The following is a 19,863-nucleotide window of genomic DNA, read 5'->3' as shown; positions in this document are numbered from 1 at the left end:
ATACTCTTTAGGCAGTAATTTTGCTTGAAAGAAAAGAAAAGTTCACAATGAGGAAAAATGAAATCAGTTTTTTTACGTAAATAAACCTGTTGTATGCTTTATTTCAAGTTCGATGGATAGATGCGTTTTATTATTTAAAATCTGTGTTAAACGGAACGATTTTAACTTCCGAATTATCAATTTCCAATTTCTTAGTAGTAACGTTCTGAACCCTTTGTCTCGTCGTGTGGTGTTCAAATATCTCAGTAGATACGCTATGCTAGTAAATGTTCACCATATACAGGAAGTTGACAGCACAGAAACTGTTATGCGGAGGAACGAATAAAAATGACACGCCGTAAATGTTATTTGACACCATCACGAATTGGTTGATCAATTCAATGTATCTGTATTTAAACTAACAAGGAACGGTCTACATTTGAGTATAGAAAGTCGCTGAAATAACTAACGACATGTTTACCAAATCTTATATTGTGGTTTAAATACCAAACGTGAAATATTCCCAAATATGACTGTTTTCCTAAGTGTTAATTTAAAGACGTGTTTCGGTATTTTAACATTGTCATATGAGTGGGAGGTTTGGTAAGCCATACTTAAAATGTCCTCTTCCAAGTCAGGAATATGGCAATTGTTATCACATAGTTATTTTTCCATTGATGTTAGAGTTCTTTTTCATTGATGTTAGAAATCTTTTTTATTGATGTTAGAGTTTTTTGTTTATGTTGGCGCTTGTTTTAGCAGCAGTGTAATGTTTCCTTTGTTCGTTTTTATAACTATTTCACAGTGGTATATTACTACTGCCTTTATTTGCATAGACATTAATAAATGTATCAGTGTGAGTCTGAAGGATGACTTAATGTGTTGATCATATCAAACAGTGTATTCATTGATACTGATGTGGGCGTTTTGTTCCCATGTACAAATAAGGACACTGTCTCCGAAATCAATAAAAGTATTTCCCTTTTCTTTATTTTCCTGCTTTATAAGTTGCATCCCGACCAAGCAATACACTAAGCTACCATCCAGAAACCTATTTATTTCAAAAATTTGGCCTTTAACTCCAAATCAATATACGACTTTATCTCTGTATATTCCATCGGTTTGAGTTTTAATTCTATTCAGCAGAACGTAAAATCACAAAAATGATGAACTCCAAGGAATATTCAATATAGAGGGACCCTTATCAAATGGCAAGATCAAAAGCTCAAACACATCAAACAAGTGGAGAACAACTGTCATACTCCTGATTTGATACGTTCATTTCCTTATGTAGAAAATTGTTGATTAAACCAAGTTTGATAGCTAGCTAAACCTCTCACTTGATTGACAGTCGCATACATTACATTATATTGACAACGATATGTAATCAATACAAATAGACATAATAGGTAAAATGTCTCAAATAGGAGTACACCTGTCATCGTTGTGCTATAATCTTACTTAATCACTATGAAGACAATAATATCTATGGTATAAAGCATATTTTAAGGTTGCTCTTGTCGAATGTGTAATACGACAAGACAATTCTACAATTCGGTATCATGCATTTATTAATTTGGTAAGTATAAGGGAACTCAAGTTAAGATCTGGAACCTATTTGATGAGAAAACATTGGACTGACAGACGCACACAGAGCTGACTATCAGGTCGTTGCAGGGTTGTTTCTTTTAAATTGTTTCCGTTTTGTCATATCTGGGTTTTTAACAGCTTACTTCAAGGTACAATTGTATAACTTTTGTCCTTGTTAAAAGACATACTTTCTTCTGTCATCGTATCAAAACAAAAAAACAACGTTGTGTTGAAGTATACCTGGTATTTACTTTTGTAATGAAAAACTCGCAGAAAAAAAACTTATGTATTCTTATCAAAATGATATAATCTCGATTATAAATGTTTCGGATAGAATCTATTATAATCAAAGCGTAAAAAGTTATAATAACGTAAATAAAAAAAGATTAATGATATGCCTAAGACCTTATAAAAAATGTCGAAAAACTTGTATAATGTTGGTGGGCCATTTTATTAAAAAATACTAAATCGTCATAACATTCAAATAAAATATCAGCGAGTGTTTGAGATCATACGATACAGTCAAAGTTTAATTCGGTCGTTAACATAAGATATTTTATAAGGGACGCCAAATTGTCACATATTGGAAAAGAATGTTTGTTTTGCATTTGTAGTTGAAGACACTGGGCCTTTTTTTTTATACATAAGCACTGGGTACCTTGGTATTAAAGACACTGGGCTGGTTGTCGTTGAAAACACTGGACATGTTGTTATTAATGACACTTGGCTGGTTGTTGTTGGATACACTCGATGGGTTGTAATTGAAGACACTGTGCCGGTTGCTTGGCATGATGTTGTTATTGAAGACACTGTACCGATTGCTGGACATGAGGTTGTTATTGAAGACACTGTGCCGATTGCTGGGCATGAGGTTGTTATTGAAGACACTTAGCCGATTGCTGGGCATGATGTTGTTATTGAAAACACTGTGCCGATTGTTGGGCGTATGGTTGTTATTGAAGGCACATAGCCAATTGTTGGGCATGATGTTGTTATTGAAGACACTGTGCCAATTGCTGGACATGAAGTTGTTATTGAAGACACTGTGCTGATTGCTGGGCATGCAGTTGTTATTGAAAACACTGTGCTGATTGCTGGGCATGAGGTTGTTATTGAAGACACTGTGCCGATTGCTGGGCATGAGGTTGTTATTGAAGACACTGTGTCGATTCCTTGGCATGAGGTTGTTATTGAAACACTGTGCCGATTGCTGGGCATGAGGTTGTTTTTGAAACACTGTGCTGATTGCTGGGCATGACGTTGTTATTGAAGACACTGTGCCGATTGCTGGGCATGAGGTTGTTATTGAAGACACTGCCGATTGCTGGGCATGAGGATGTTATTGAAGACACTTAGCCGATTGCTGGGCATGAGGCTGTTATTGAAAACACTGTGCCGATTGCTGGGCGTATGGTTGTTATTGAAGACACTTGGCTAATTGTTGGGCATGATGTTGTTATTGAAAACACTGTGCCGATTGCTGGGCATGAAGTTCTTATTGAAGACACTGTGCCGATTGCTGGGCATGAGGTTGTTATTGAAGACACTGCCGATTGCTGGGCATGAGGTTGTTATTGAAGACACTTAGCCGATTGCTGGTCATGAGGTTGTTATTGAAAACACTGTGCCGATTGCTGGGCGTATGGTTGTTATTGAAGACAATTGGCCAATTGTTGGGCATGATGTTGTTATTGAAAACACTGTGCCGATTGCTGGGCATGAGGTTGTTATTGAAGACACTGTCGATTGCTGGACATGAGGTTGTTATTGAAGACACTTAGCCGATTGCTGGTCATGAGGTTGTTATTGAAAACACTCTGCCGATTGCTGGGCGTATGGTTGTTATTGAAGACACTTGGCCAATTGTTGGGCATGATGTTGTTATTGAAAACACTGTGACGATTGCTGGGCCTGCAGTTGTTATTGAAGACACTGTGCCGATTGCTGGGCATGAGGTTGTTATTGAAACCACTGTGCTGATTGCTGGGCATGAGGTTGTTATTGAAGACATTGTGCCGATTGCTGGGCATGAGGTTGTTATTGAAGACACTGTGTCGATTCCTGGGCATGAGGTTGTTATTGAAACACTGTGCCGATTGCTGGGCATATGGTTGCTATTGGAGACACTTAGCCGATTGTTGGGCATGATGTTGTTATTGAAAACACTGTGCCGTTTGCTGGGCATGCAGTTGTTATTGAAGACACTGTGCCGATTGCTGGGCATAAAGTTGTTATTGAAGACACTGTGCCAATTGCTGGGCATGACGTTGTTATTGAAGACACTGTGCCGATTGCTGGGCATGAGGTTGTTATTGAAGACACTTAGCCGATTGCTGGGCATGATGTTGTTATTGAAAACACTGTGCCGATTGTTGGGCGTATGGTTGTTATTGAAGGCACATAGCCAATTGTTGGGCATGATGTTGTTATTGAAGACACTGTGCCAATTGCTGGACATGAAGTTGTTATTGAAGACACTGTGCTGATTGCTGGGCATGCAGTTGTTATTGAAAACACTGTGCTGATTGCTGGGCATGAGGTTGTTATTGAAGACACTGTGCCGATTGCTGGGCATGAGGTTGTTATTGAAGACACTGTGTCGATTCCTTGGCATGAGGTTGTTATTGAAACACTGTGCCGATTGCTGGGCATGAGGTTGTTTTTGAAACACTGTGCTGATTGCTGGGCATGACGTTGTTATTGAAGACACTGTGCCGATTGCTGGGCATGAGGTTGTTATTGAAGACACTGCCGATTGCTGGGCATGAGGATGTTATTGAAGACACTTAGCCGATTGCTGGGCATGAGGCTGTTATTGAAAACACTGTGCCGATTGCTGGGCGTATGGTTGTTATTGAAGACACTTGGCTAATTGTTGGGCATGATGTTGTTATTGAAAACACTGTGCCGATTGCTGGGCATGAAGTTGTTATTGAAGACACTGTGGCGATTGCTGGGCATGAGGTTGTTATTGAAGACACTTAGCCGATTGCTGGTCATGAGGTTGTTATTGAAAACACTGTGCCGATTGCTGGGCGTATGGTTGTTATTGAAGACAATTGGCCAATTGTTGGGCATGATGTTGTTATTGAAAACACTGTGCCGATTGCTGGGCATGAGGTTGTTATTGAAGACACTGTCGATTGCTGGACATGAGGTTGTTATTGAAGACACTTAGCCGATTGCTGGTCATGAGGTTGTTATTGAAAACACTCTGCCGATTGCTGGGCGTATGGTTGTTATTGAAGACACTTGGCCAATTGTTGGGCATGATGTTGTTATTGAAAACACTGTGACGATTGCTGGGCATGCAGTTGTTATTGAAGACACTGTTCCGATTGCTGGGCATGAGGTTGTTATTGAAACCACTGTGCTGATTGCTGGGCATGAGGTTGTTATTGAAGACATTGTGCCGATTGCTGGGCATGAGGTTGTTATTGAAGACACTGTGTCGATTCCTGGGCATGAGGTTGTTATTGAAACACTGTGCCGATTGCTGGGCATATGGTTGCTATTGGAGACACTTAGCCGATTGTTGGGCATGATGTTGTTATTGAAAACACTGTGCCGTTTGCTGGGCATGCAGTTGTTATTGAAGACACTGTGCCGATTGCTGGGCATAAAGTTGTTATTGAAGACACTGTGCCAATTGCTGGGCATGAAGTTGTTATTGAAGACACTGTGCCGATTGCTGAGCATGGGGTTGTTATTGAAGACACTGTGCCAATTGCTGGGCATGAAGTTGTTATTAAAAACACTGTGCCGATAGCTGGGCATGAGGTTGCTGATGAATCAACTTGGCTGTTTATTATTAAAGTAACTTAGTATATTATTAGTAAATGACCAAGTCGAATATTTAGACAATACTGATTGATATTGAAGCTATTAGGCTGAAATTCAGTCAGACAAGAATATTGGTATATTATTTAACATAATGAACTTCTTTAAATAGCTATATTAAAGATGCTGACATACACCTTGATTAAAATGTCTAGTTAAAATAACATTCACTAAGAAGTACAATTTTCATAAGTTTTGAAATGATTCCAGACGTCTCTCATAAGCAAGATCCAGTGCTAACTCCTGTATTTCTGATAGGATTTGTCTGAATCATAGCAGATTAAAATGGTACAGAGGAAAGGATGATTACTTTAGAGAATAATTTTAAACACAGTTATCTGTTTATCAAAATTCAGGAATACAAATAAATATTCAATGCTATTTTCCTGTTTCTTATGTTTCGAGTGCACTTGTCTCTGCAGGTTACGTCTCCCATGTAAGAGTTTGTGGTTATTTGATAATTATTTCATGTTCGTTTGAGTTGTACAAAAATCGAACATGTAAACATGTTGTTTGTTTATTGTTTACTAGTGTTTGGTTAATTATAGTAAGGTCGGTTCGATTGGGATATTGAGTTCATGCACGAACCAACTCAGGAACCAATTTATTCGAGCCATTGCAGTCAAAATGTACAGCAGCATTTTGCCGAATAAATGATATTATTGATTTACTATTAATTTTCAGATTTGTAGACCACTAGTATGGGGAAACCAGTACATGTACAAGCTGCTTAATACCTGTGTATTCATATGAACTTTCCACAATATTGTACTCATATTTATAATGAAATGCGCGCTTGTCTCTGCAAGTATCGTCTCCCATGTAAGAGTTTGTGGTTATTTGATAAATATTACAGATAATGCCCCTTTCCACAAACTAGCTATATATCTTTTTATGTAAACATTTTTTTTCTTTTACTATGATAATATTAAACTTCTAATTTTGAAATCAGGATTTACAAATAGATGTGGACAAACTAACGTACTCCTCTACCACATATTTTTGACAAACTTCATAATTCTATCTTGTTACGACAACACAAAAATACACTAAGAAGTAATCAAGTATCATTAGTAAATAACCCAAAGACAACACTGTACACAAAACAAATCATTGAATAGACAAAACAAGAACAAAACAAGCACAAAAATCTTCAAATTAAGGAACATCTAAGATTTAATCGGAGACGAAATTATATGTACCTAAAGGGTAAACTGTCGCCCACTTGAAACGCACATCGCTTGCTGCATCTAAGTAATTACTGGGTGGAAATCACATTGGGTGACGTAATAAAGGAGGAAAGGTGTCTTTGAAATTTGTCTTTTACTAGTGGAAAATATTCGTCTTATCATTTCGATAACGATCAACCAAACCAAGAAGCCGTATGTAACACTTTAGAAGAGATGATATAACTCTATAAATCCTTGATAGCTTCTTGCTGTATATAGGTATCATATGGTTCAGGTGGTTGGGGTACTTACTTTATATGGGTATCATTTGGTTCAGGTGGGTGGAAGGTGCAATAAACATAGCTGTATATGGGTATCATTTCGTTCAGGTGGGTGGGGTTGGTGCAATAAACATAGCTGTATATGGGTATCATTTGGTTCACGTGGGTAGGGTAGGTGCAATAAACATAGCTTAATGCGATGAAGAGTTAAGGTCAATGAAATAACAAACAACGGACCCAAAAGATATTTTGTCTTACAAGTAAAATTGAGAATTGAAATGGGGAATGTGTCAAAGAGACAACAACCCGACCAAATAAAAAAACAACAGCAGAAGGTCACCAACAGGTCTTCAATGTAGCGAGAAATTACCGCACCCGGAGGCGTCCTTCAGCTGGCCCCTAAACAAATATATACTAGTTCAGTGATAATGAACGCCATACTAATTTCCAAATTGTACACAAGTAACTAAAATTAAAATAATACAATACTAACAAAGGCCAGAGGCTCCTGACTTGGGACAGGCGCAAAAATGCGCCGGGGTTAAACATGTTTGTGAGATCTCAACCCTCCCCCTATACCTCTATCCAATGTAGAAAAGTAAACGCATAACAATACGCACATTAAAATTCAGTTCAAGAGAAGTCCGAGTCTGATGTCAGAAGATGTAACCAAAGAAAATAAACAAAATGTCAATAATACATAAATAACAACAGACTACTAGCATTTAACTGACATGCCAGCTCCAGACTTCAATGTAAACTGACTGAAAGATTATGATTTCATCATATGAACATATTTTCAAAACACATTTAAATGTTTTAACTAACGTTCAAAATCTGCACATCTTAGAATGATGAACAATGATTGAGGGCAGAAATTAAAGCCGCTAAACAAAACAAACAAAAAATGGGGGGGGGAGTATACCGAGACCACCAGACAATGCCTATTTCTATGATATCTATACATAAAAACAATCTCCAGAAAAGAAGCAATTACAGTTTGATTAACATTCTCTTATTTATTGTTTGTTATCATTTTATATACTAGTAAACCATGTTTAGAGTCCACAAAGTGATCACAAGGACCTGTTCAAATCATAATGTGTCCACAAAAAGTGATTAAACGAACCTGTTCAATAAAATAAAGTATAACTGCAGTCAGTGAAAATAAATAAACACTGTTCAGAAGAAATTTTTATTCATAGATCTTCAAGCGACTTATATCTTTGCATACTAATGAAGGTGTTCCAAATAGATTTCTTCTGTCTTCAATCGTAAGTTTATGTCTAAGTCGTTACTTTAACTTCATTAATACCATCTTTATCATTGTGATCGCGCCTTTCTGTATTTTTACGATCTTCGCCATTACCATCTCTATCACTGTTATCGCGCCTTTCTGCATTTTTACGGTCTCCGCCATTGCCATCTTTATCATTGTGATCGCGCCTTTCTGTATTTTTACGGTCTTCACCATTGCCATCTTTATCATTCTTATCGGGCCTTTCTGTATTTTTACGGTCTTCGCCATTGCCTTTACTTTTTCCGCCACCTCCACATGTACCTTGTCCATGACCCCTGGCACATTTTACTAAACATCGAATAAAAGCAATATGATAAAGAAAGTTTGGTTTTTCAACGGATAAAACCAGTTATGCGATACTAACTTCAAACAATAATTACACATATACAGATAATATAATGTTAATAATATTACAGTTAAACTGTCAAAAATAAATATAGTACAAAAACTAATCATAGATACCAAGATTAAAACTGCGCACGACAGACACTTTCCGTTAATAAAAAAATCATCAGTGACGCTCGAATCAAAAAATTAAAAAGGTCATATTAAGAACAAAGTTGAAAAGTATGTGTGACTTATTTTTCGAAATGCTTCATATATAACTCTTTTTTTGCACGCTTGTTTTTTTTAAGTCAATTAGAAGCTTCTGAATGAGGCAATTCAGCAAAATATCCACTTCATCTGCCTTCATGTTGATTACAGTCCGCTAATGGACTTATACAGTACGTCTTTTCCATATTCGTACTCAATTTAGTGCTTCTACTTAGTTATGTTTTTGTTCTTATAAAATATCAATCAAATGGCACAAAAGTTCAAGAAACATTTAGTAGTATTGCTATTGAAATTCGAAAAAAAAATATCCAAGATATACATGCTTATATTTTCCAAACAAAATGCGCGATATGAGCTGTGCATCTTGTGAAAAGACATGTGTCTTTGTTAATAGTTTCAAATATCAATATGATTTTCCTTGTGTTTTTTAAAGCATCAAGTATGATACTTTTATATTCTATTTCGGACTGATACACGGATTCTTTAGCTTCAAGAAGAAAAGAAATGAGGTTTAGTTTGAAACTTTTAGAATTAAGGAATGTAGCTTCGTCGTGCAAAGCTCTTATTACTTGGCCCGCTTTATCTATACTTTTTGTTCTGTTTGGTTTTTAGCTCTTCGTCCTTTTAATAATTTGAAATTTTCCTATATTTTGGCCTCGAGCATCACTGAAGAGACATAGATTGTTTGAAACTTTTAGAATTAAGGAATGTAGCTTCGTCGTGCAAAGCTCTTATTACTTGGCCCGCTTTATCTATACTTTTTGTTCTGTTTGGTTTTTAGCTCTTCGTCCTTTTAATAATTTGAAATTTTCCTATTTTTTGGCATCGAGCATCACTGAAGAGACATAGATTGTCGACATGCGCATCTAGTGCAGAAAATTGGTACCGTATATGTTACTATTTAAAACATGTACGCGGCAGTTTCGACTTCAATCTCAATTGACGGGGACTACCAGTTTTCGTATAACATGTGCGTGACAGTTTCAACTTCAATCTCAATTGACAGGGATTTCCAGTTTTCGTATAACCTGTACATGAAAGTTTCGACTTCAATCTTAATTGACAGGGATTACCAGTTTTCGTATAACATGTGCGTGACAGTTTCGAATTCAATCTCAATTGACAGGGATTGCCAGTTTTTGTATAATAGTTGGTGGTTCTTAAGAGTAATCCGGCTTTCTCCATTAATAAAGGGTTCATCACCGATCTAAATTTAGAAGAATTGTAGGTTTTGATGTCGATGGTCGGTTGTTTTTTCCGAGTATTCCGGCTTCCTCAATTTATAAAGGGTTTGACACCAATATGAATTTAGAAGGATGTAGGTTTTGATGTCGATGGTCAGTTGTTTTTTCTGAGTAATGCGGCTTCCTCGATTTATAAAGGGTTCGACACCAATCTGAATTCAGAGAGATTGTAAGTTTTGATGTCGATGGTCAGTTGTTCTCTACTGACAGTTGGATTTCTCCATAAATAAAAAGTGACCACCACGATATAATGCTGATTGTGGCATTCAACACCAACAATCAATCAATCATCGATAAAAAAAAAAAAGTAGAAAAGGGAGGGGGGTTATGTAGATGAAAGATCTTTTTTGTCCTTATGTTCAAATATTTATCGTTCTTTAACTTAGACGTACCTTGTATTGGCTTCATGCATGAGTATCCGTCATAAGGACCTTTACCTTTACCTTTACCTTTGCTGCCGCATGTAACTGGACAGCAATAATACCCAGGTGGACAATTACAATAACCCTTTTCATAGCAACCACACTGGGTATAGTATACGTATGTAGGTGCTGGACACACCTCACATTTGTTACCATATCCCTCTGAAATCAATTGAGAACATGTTTATATATCTCATATGTGTGATTGGTATTCGTGGTTGTAGATCTTATCTTTTAAATCAATAAATACATTGACTATATAGATTTAGAGCTTGAAATGATATATGTTAGCAAACTGAACTTCTTTCATGTTTGACGCGGGGTTGTCGTTTAAATTGTGTTTGATTTTGATTTGTACTATATATAAAACAAAAGGACAGCTAGGGTGGTTTATTCTATCCATATATATAGTATCTTACTGCTTTTCGATCTTAAATTTTCAAGACCAAAAACTTTACAGATGAGCAATATATGTAATGGTGTGATTTAGATTTACTTTGATACATTTTTACTTGGTCCATGTAAAAAAAAATACAAGCGCAATATCAATCAATGACAACACAAAATGAAAATCTGATAAATATGACTACCAGTGTTAGGGAAATTTCAAGTACAAGTTACGATTTTTGCTATTTGATACAAGAAAAACACAGCACAAACTATATTCAGTGACATTATTGGTATTGCGCGCAAAAAAATTAATCAATAACTTACTTCGACATGCATGCCTGCATTCTTTCCTGCTGTGAAATTTATTGGCATTACCACCATAACCTTTGTAATGTAGAGGTCTACATTTTCCTGACTTGGAGTCGTAGTAGAAATACCTTCCCGTTGAATAACAATGTTCTTTATTACTGCAATATCCTTCGTTTTTATCCAGTCCACATACTTAAAGACAAGATATTGATTACGAAAGTATCAACTTGCTAAATTGCATGTCAAGTAAGTAAGAAACATCTTAGAAAGTGTCTAAAATTGGGAATCGAGGCCATATAAGCAATAAAGATAATTTCATTAAAGACCTCATGAATTACAACCTCATTCTAAATTGCCAGTGTATTAGATAAAGGCAACAGTAGTATACCGCTGTTCGAACCTCATAAATCGATAGAAAAAAAAGAAATCCGGGTTACAAACTAAAATTGAAGGAAACGCATTTAATATAAAAGGAGAACAACGACACACAACAATAAAATGTAACACAGACAGAAACGAACTAAGCATTAGACAAATTCCGATGAGAATAACAAATATAAAATCAAAACTGAATACATGAATTTGGGATAGAAAAGTACTGTGACACGTCTTATAGTAATGTGAATTCACACTTACATATAAGAGGAAACAAACGACACAACAGAAACACAACGTTGAAATATAACACACACAGAAACGAACTATAAATTATAAATGGCCATAATCCTGACTTGGTACAGGACATTTTTAAAGAAACAAAAATGTAGGGTTGAACCTAGTTTTGTGGCAGGCCAAACCTCTCGCTTTAATGACAATGTTAAATATAACATTAATAGGATAACATGACATTACAGGACTACAATACAAATAAATAGGAGAACATATTGAATAAAATAACACATGAATAATAGCTAACAAAAGGCACGAGGTATACAAAGGATTATTAAATCCTTTTGTAGAAAAAACCAGGGAACCAAAATCACGCGAAAATATGCCATTTCCATCATACTTGTACATGTTTTATTATTTGCTGCTGTATTTATACTTTTCGTCACAAATTCATGTGGTATCATCCTAGTTAGTATGCAGAAATAGAAATAAATTTAGTGATACAAATACTAGTAATGGCATCCGTGGCATAACGTTACAATTAAATTGACAATGAAAGGGGAATAGTATGTACAGAAAAATTAAAGCAACGGTTACAAACATTAAAAATAGACATACCGCATGAGTTACCATGGTCACTATGGATGTAGCCGGATGAGAATGACTCATCTACGCATACCATCAGAATAAAAAACAAAATAGCAGTCGCAAACTTTATCTTCGTCTCTAGAAAGCCGTTTTAATTATTCAAGATTTTCAAAAACTCTTGAATATGATGGTAAGCCTTTCTTGGTCAATTTTATACTAGAAATGTCAAGCAACATCTGACTTGTTATTGGTTTATTCGGTAAACAATCCGTGTCAAAGACCTGAGTAATTAATATTTTGATACATGTAGTACTAAAAGTTCACTGAGTTGTCATACATATTTTACAATTAAGAAAATAGGTAACAACATTATTTTGCACTAATATCAGGTGAACAGTGGAATTAAAAGGAAGGGATGAAGCAGTTCATTGAGAATTGGTTTATCCTATGGTTTAACAAAAAGGGGGAAAATATTCTCTAACTTTTGTGCTATTTTCACATTTCTTGATCGGTGTGAGAAAAATATTTCTCCTCACTATTGAAATATCTGTTCTCGGCATATGATTAGTCGAAAATTGATAATGACGTCAAAATGTTTTGTTTTCTTCTAAATTGTCCCATTGTGACGTCATGAAAAAAGGCGACCACGCCTGATGACGTCGCATATAATTAACACAAGTTTCTGAAAATCTTTGAAAAAGAAGGATAAAAATCATCAGAGAAACAGATTCCAACAATACAACTCGTGTATTACGATATTTCTACACTCTGGACAGTTAAATCTTAACTATTTATAAAGCTCGGCAAGCCTCGCGCTTTAGATAATTGTCTCGAGTGAAGAAATATCGTAATCACTTGTTACAGTTTAGGAATCTGTATTTATCAAACTTTTTTTAATTTACGACTGAGAAATGTTTGATAATGTTATTTGCAAACATAATACGGTTTACCTATTATCTTGTTCAAACGTCTTTTTTTCCAATTGTGATATTTTTTATGAGTTTGGATTCATTCATTGTTTATAAAATAAACTTGATTGATAATCAACTTTTACTTTTAACGACACGATTTACACCTAAACTGAAAGAGTACATCTAATACAAAGACTGTGCAAAACTTAATTCGAAAGGTCTTCATGCATATTGTGTCTTCTTATGTTGTAATGGTACACCATAGTGGCAGTTTAGGGTGACGGTTGGTGTATGTTAAAATGTTTAAACCCGCTGCATTTATCTTATTAGTTATCAAAGGTACCAGGATTAGAATTAAGTACGCCAGACGTGCTTTTCGTCTACATAAGACTCATCAGTGACGCTCATATCAAAATATTACCTGTACGCTATGAGCCTGTTGATCAGTAATGGTCGTTTGTTGATGTGGATCAAACGTGTTTCTCATTTTCGTTTCTCATTTATTATATAAAGATTATACCGTTTGTTTTCATGTTTGAATTGTTTTAAAGTAGTCATTTTAGAGCCTTTTATAACTCGCTGTTCGTTGTGAGCCAAGACTCCGTGTTGAAGGCCGTACTTTGTCCTTTAATATATTATTTTTTATAAATTTATAAAGTGTGACTTTGATGGGATTGGTCTCATTGGCACTCATAACAAATCCTATTAATATATATCCAAAAAAGGTAAATGAACTCCTCAATGATAACGGGATTGAAATTTTTTATTAGCTCCGACGAAAGACTCATCAGTGGCGCTCGAATAAAAAAAGTTAAAAGCCCTCCCCACTTTAAAATTAGTAATCACTGGGAATCAAGTCCCCCTTTCAAACTTTAAGTCTATAAAGTGTTGTCAATACTTAAAAAAAAATTGACGAAACATCTGTCTATTTTATAATAGATATGATCATGTTTCCTTGTAGATATTTTACATTCGTAAACGACGAAAAGTGGTTCATATTCAATGCGATAATTTTAGAAAACTGCAACTTGTTGTGTATGAAATTTTCGTTGAAAACGATCGGTCAGAAAATACATAAATTCGTAATATTGTTAAAATAATATATTCCTCATTTTGTTCATTTACATTTAAACGTCTTACAGTGGCGCACATGAAGAGACCACGGCATCGTAAAAAAATGGCAAAAAGACTTACAAACAAGTCAACAAAAACACAACAAAGAAAAGTAAAGACAAGCACACCCCCGATGATCAGGTTCCTTTGGTGATGTTCAATTCGAGGAAGAGGATAGGATTGTGGTTATGACCATTGGAATATATCCCTGATCCTCTGTAAATCAGACATACAATAACGGTCACCCAACTCTGGACGGCGTCAGTGAAATGTTCAAATGAAAGACTTCAACTTTTCCAATTTGAACCCTCTATTAACTTAACCATGATAACAAAAGCAAGCAATGTAATTTCGTATATACTCTATATGCAGGAATGTTGCTTTAAAAAAAATATGTAAATAAATCTGCTGTATACTTTATTTCGAGTTCGATGGATAGATGCGATTTAAAATTTAAAATATGTGACAAACGGGATGATTTTAACTTCAGAATATCAATTTCCTATTTCTCTGTAGTGACATAGTGTTCCCTCTGTCTCATCTTGTGGTGTTCACATATCTCAATAGATACGTTATGCTAGTGTATGTTCAACCTATACGAACTTCATATCCATGAATGCTCCTTACACAGAAACTGTTATGCGGAGGAACGATTATAATGACACTAGGTAAAATGTTATGGACACCATCACGAAGTGGTTGATCAATTTGATGTATCTGTATTTTAACTAACCAGGGACTATCTACATTTTCGTAACGAAAGTCCCTGAACTAACTAACGACATTTTTACAAAATCTTAGATTGTGATTTAAATACCAAACGTGAACTATTCCCAAATATGACTGTTTTGCTGAGTGTAGATCAAAAGACGTGTTTCGGTATTTTTACATTGCCATATGAGCGGGAGGTTTGGCAAGCCATAAAACCAGATTTAACCAACATTTTATTTGTTAAAATGTCCTATACCAAGTCAGGAATATGACAGTTGTTATCACATAGTCATTTTAGAGTTCTTTTTTATTGATGTTAGAGTTCTTTTTGTTTCATGTTGGCATTTGTTTTAGCAGCAGTGTAATCTTTCTGTTGTTCCGTTTTTATAACTATTGCACAGCGGTATATCACAACTGCCCTTATTTGCATAGTCATTCTTAAATGTGTGAAAGAGGAACAAAAAATACCAGAGGGACAGTCAAACTCATAGATTGAGAATAACCTGACAACGTCATGACTAAAAATAAAAAGACAAACAGACAAATAATAGAACAGAATACAAAACATAGAAAAATAAAGACTAAGCAACACAAAAAACTATCAGTCTGAATAAAAAAATACCTAAATGTGTTAAATTGAAGGATGACTTAATGTGTTGATCATATCGAGCAGTGTATTCATTGATACTGATGTGGGCGTTTTGTTCCCATGTACAAAAAAGGACACTGTCTCCAAAATCAATAAAAGTATTTCCCTTTCTTTTATCCTCCTTCTTTTCAAGTTGCATTCCAATTAAGCAAGATACACTAAGCTACCATCCAGCAACCTATTTATTTCAAAAGTTTGGCCTTATGAATTCAAGTCAATATACAGACTTTCTCTCTTTATATTCCATCTGAATAAGTTTAATTCTATTCAGCAGAAAGTAAAATTACGGAAATACTGAACTCCAAGGAAAATAACTAATCAAATGGCAAAATCAAAAGCTAAAACACATCAATCAAATTGACAACAACTGTCATATTCCTGACTTGGTACGGGCATTTCCTTATGTAGAAAATTGTGAATTAAACCTGGTTTGATAGCTAGCTAAACCTCTAACTTGTATGACAGTCGCATGAAATTCCATTCTATTGACAAAGATGCGATAACAAAACAAAAAGACAGAATAGGTAAAACTTTCTCAAATAGGAGTACAGATTTTCAACATTGTGCTATAATCTTAATCACTCACTATATAGACAATAATATTTACGATATAATGCATATTTTAAGGTTTTTCTTGTCGAGTGTGTAATACGACAAGATAATTCTACAAATATGCATTTATCAGTATCATACATCTATTAATTTGGTAATTCTCAAGGGAACTGTTTGTGTTTGTCAACTTTGAATGGGGATTTTGTTTTTTAATTAAACTTAGAATTGATCAAAATGTATGAAATGTATCAATCAAACGTGCTGAATACATCGTTAAGCAGTAGTGAACAAGGGTGAGGTTTATCATTTGCGATGGGGATCAAACAGAAAACAACGTTGTGTTGAAGTATATTTATTGTTGTAATGAAAAACTCTCAGAAATGAAACTTATATATTCTAATCAAAATGAGATTATATCTCGATTATAAATGTTTCGGATAGAATCTTTTATAATCAAAGTGTAAATGGTCATAATAACGTAAAATAAAAGAGATTAATGATATGCATAAGACTTTAAAAAAAAATACGGAAAACTTGTAACATGTTGCCATTTTATTAAGATCGAGTTTAAACAAAAACAAAAAAAATATCAAATCGTCTTTCCAATTTTGCTAGCGAACGAAAACTGTGCTTTTGAGGTCAGAAGATCCAGTCAACAAATAATATGTTTGCTAACATAAAATATGTTTATAAGGGACGTCAAAATGTGACATATTGGAAAAAATGTATGTTTTGCATTGATTTTCATATAAAGCTTGTTAACATGTTTATAGGCCGATGTTTTTGAGAATGATGTTTGACATAGACTGGTCACTAAATAACCCACATCCAGTCAATACTTGCATCTAATGTTGTCCAGTGAACTTATATTATAATTAAGGATACTACTGATACAAGAAGGACTGATTCATACCATGATCTTTTCTTCAACATTGAAGTAGATAGACGACTTCACACTAAAATCTAGGACAAAGGGGATGATTTCTGCTTCCCAATTATCAATTTCCCATTTCTGAGCAGTAACGTATCTTTTTCTCCTTCATATAGTGTTTACGTATCTCAATTGATACGTTATGGTCGTGCATGTTCACACTCTATTGACTACATATACAGGAGCGCACTAGTACTCCTTATGAATACCTGCTCCAACAGTCATGGGGAGGAATGACCCACCATTTTTTCTTCAAAAGTACTGTACCAATTCAGGAATGTGGCAATTGTTATCAAATAAATCGTTTCTATGTATGTTTGCGTTTGTTTTTGTTGAACTTCAGTTGTTACTTTGTTTTCCTCTTGTAGTTGACATGTTTCTCTCGTTTTTAATTTGTAACCCGGATTTGTTTTCTCCAAATCGATTTAAATCGTCTGATACCCGGTATACTACTGTTGCTTTTATTGACAAACAAATTATTTGTAAGAATTCTTAATGAAAAAAAAACACCGATAGATTGCAATTAATACACAGCAAACAAATGCTTGTCGTTTGTAAATTCTTGAAAATTAAAATCAATGTGAATTATTTCGAAAGAATTGAGACAAATTTAGAGTGAAGTGTGTAAACGGAAAGTTTTTATCGTTTGTGATGAGAAAAATTTGGTATGCCCAAAGAATAGAAATGTAATAGAAAATATACAGACCTGCGGTTGATTTTTATCTGAAATTGGGCCAAGTGGAGTGATGGATCCTACATTTGAGGGAGCAACGTTACCAAAAACTAAGCCACCATATCACTAACTGTGATTGAAAGACGAAGTGATAAATCCTAGGCTTATAAATACCCCTTTTCAACTTGGTACACATATAACTTGAAGTTTCAATAAAATATACCTCTTACCTTTTAACAGAATAAAATTGATAATGGAAATGGGGAATGTGTCCAAGAGACAACATCCAAATGCCAGCAATGAGTCTTTAACACAACCAGAAATCCCGCATTTGGAGGTGTTCTTTATCTTGCCCTTTAACAAAAACGTGTACTAGTTAAGTGATAAGGGACTTTTTACTTAACTCCGAAACATATAAATAAACTTGAATTGAAACCACACAAGACTAACAAAGACCAGAGGCTCCTGATTTAGGACAGGGGCAAAATTATGGGGGGTTAAAGATGTTTTGTAAGATCTCTACCCTCCTCTATTCCTCTAGACAATGTAAAAAAAAAACAACATCAGACTCAGTCTTTTTTTTAAACTGAGATTTACTGTGCCTTTTGTTGTCTGTCTGTTTATTTAACATTGGCTAATGATATAGAGGGGGAATCAATATCTCACAAACATGATTAACCTACAGAACAGTTACATGTGTCACAAGTCAGCAACCTCTGTCTTTTGCTTGTATTACATGCTTTTGGTTTATTTGTGTGTTTTGTGGTTTAATGTGGTGTCTATTTTACTGAACAAGTATCCATTATTGTTTAGGGGCCAGCTGAAGCCCGACTCCCAAGTGTGTGATGTTTATAAAGATATCTACAATGTTGGAAGAGTGGACGATTTAGAAATCAGGAAAATTATATTTTACTGCACATATAATGGAAGATGTTGACAATTATGTCCATAAACATACACCAATTAATTTTGTAACGTGAATAAGATCTGAATATATGTTATTAACAATTAGCTTGATTTACGCAGTGTATATATGTCTCTGATTTACGCATGCAAATGGTATAAAGAATGTTTAACTTATTGAGCTTTATAGAAAGGAGTAGAGTGTAGTGTGATTGTCATTAAGACAAAAGATACTTGAGGGAAATTCAAATAAAATAAACTGACAATGACATGGCTTAAAAAAGAAAAAGACAAACAGAAAAACAACAGTACACAAACAAAACATAGACAAGAGGCTGTCACAACGACAGCAAACCGGATTTATTAACATTTACTTGTGTCCTGGCAATATCACAAGAACCATTACTGATGATTAGTGGAAGTGAAAATCGTCCATATCAAATTTGACCTCCATTTTGTCATCAGTATCAACATATTAAAATTTGAAAAGCTTAGATTGAATGGTTCGTGAGTAAATGCAACAACGTGAATGGAATCACCATTTTACGATTTTTCAAGAACCATAACTCCTGAACGGTAAAAGTCAAAATCGTCATTATTGAACTTGACCTCTATTTTTTCATCAGTAACAACATATTAAAATTTGAAAAGCTTTGGTTGAATGGTTCATGAGAAAATGCACGGACACGGCTGGAAACACCATTTTTCAATCTTTCAAGAACCATAACTCCTGAACGGTAAAAGTCAAAATCGTCATTATTGACCTTGACCTCCATTTAGTCATCAGTTACAACATATTAAAATTTGGGAAGCTTTGCTAGAACAGTTCATGTGAAAATGCACGGATACGACTGGAAACGCCATTTTACGATCTTTCAAGAACCATAACTCCTGAACAGTAAAAGTCAAAATCGTCATTATTGAAGTTGAACCTCACAAAAACTTGGGGTGATCTCAGGTGCTCAGGAAGAGTAAGCAGATTCTGCTCCACATGTGGCACCTGTCATATTGCTCATGTTAGTTCAAACCCAGTAACAAGTCTTATTCATTAGGTTACATTAATGAAAGGGGACAGGATTATAGTTACAACTATCCTTAAATGTATAAGACGAGGAATGAGTGCCAATGAGAAAACCCTTCATCC

Source organism: Mytilus trossulus, chromosome 6, assembly GCF_036588685.1.
Source record: "Mytilus trossulus isolate FHL-02 chromosome 6, PNRI_Mtr1.1.1.hap1, whole genome shotgun sequence".
Lineage (NCBI taxonomy): Eukaryota > Metazoa > Mollusca > Bivalvia > Mytilida > Mytilidae > Mytilus > Mytilus trossulus.
The sequence above is the reverse complement of the archived record's forward strand: the minus strand, read 5'-3'. Positions refer to the sequence as shown.